Genomic DNA, 1,182 nt, shown 5'->3' on the forward strand with positions numbered 1-1,182 from the left:
GGAAGGCGATGAGTTTGTGCATATGTTATGTTTGTGTTTGTGTATGTGTGTGAGGCGGGGGTGGGTGTTTATCGCCTTCTTTTGCAATTGGAACTAAGAATGTGCGTCCATTTCCAGGAAAGTGATCTGGACCTGGACAAAAGTGCCGGTGAAGTGTCGGCTAAAAATATTCTCTCCAGGCGCGGAGCGACAGTGGAAATGAAGATAAGTGGGGCTTGTGCCAGCCCCGGAGGGTGTGTGCGCGCGCGTGTGTATGTTGTGGGGGGTGGTATGCGGCAGCACATGCGCTCTGTAATTTCTGGTCCTCCTCTTCCTCTGTCAGTTACCCTTCTTCCTTTGATTGTAGCTAATGAAGAATAATAAATCCAGAGGCAGGGTTTGCCAGTGGATCCTCCCAAGACCCATCTCACAGTGTATTGAATACAGGGAAGAGGAGGAGAAAGAGAAAGGGGGAGGCAAGAGGGAGTGCGTGCGTGTGTGTGTGTGTGTGTGTGTGTGTGTGTGGTGTCGCGGGGGGGGGGTTAATCGGGGTGGGGGGAGTCGCATGCGCACAGACGACCCGAGCAGGCTCTGCAGCTGTCCAATCCGCTGAGAGCTGCGAGAAATCGAGTGAGAGAAAGCCCTGCAGCCCCGCCGACCCATGTCTTTTCCGCACCAGGCACCTGCCGGCCAAGGGGGCGCGAAGCCGAGCGCCGACCTCCGCACACATCAAGGCGGGAGCGCAGAGCAGCACGGAGGACCGGGCTTGGCCGCTGCGTTAAAGTCCTCAGCAGTGGCAGGGAGTGGGGAATCAGGGTCACTTGGCTCACAAGAGGGGCGGGCCGAGTGGGGGCGAAGGCCTGGAACTTAATGGTAAGCAGGGGGCAGGGGAGAGGCAGTCAGGTAGGAGGCGCTCGGAGTAGTCCAGGGAAGAACCCCCCACCCCGCCCCAAGGTTGGTTTGGGCCGCAACTTTATTTGGGAGTTTCTTTGCCCAGAGTGGTTCAGAGCCGGTAGAAGAAGCGGGAGGGGCTGGGTGCCGGCCCGTAGGTAGGCACTGCCTGGTGACTGAAGCACCGGACCTGAAGGGTTGGGTGGGGATCAGCTAGCGCGCGAACGTAAGTAGGAACCGCCTGGCGCCGCGAAGGGGCGGCGACATCAGAGCCCGTGCGGGGGCAGGGAAGGCGGAGGGCGCGGTAGGGGA

The sequence above is a fragment of the Marmota marmota genome, unplaced genomic scaffold (assembly GCF_001458135.2).
Source record: "Marmota marmota marmota unplaced genomic scaffold, marMar, whole genome shotgun sequence".
NCBI lineage: Eukaryota > Metazoa > Chordata > Mammalia > Rodentia > Sciuridae > Marmota > Marmota marmota.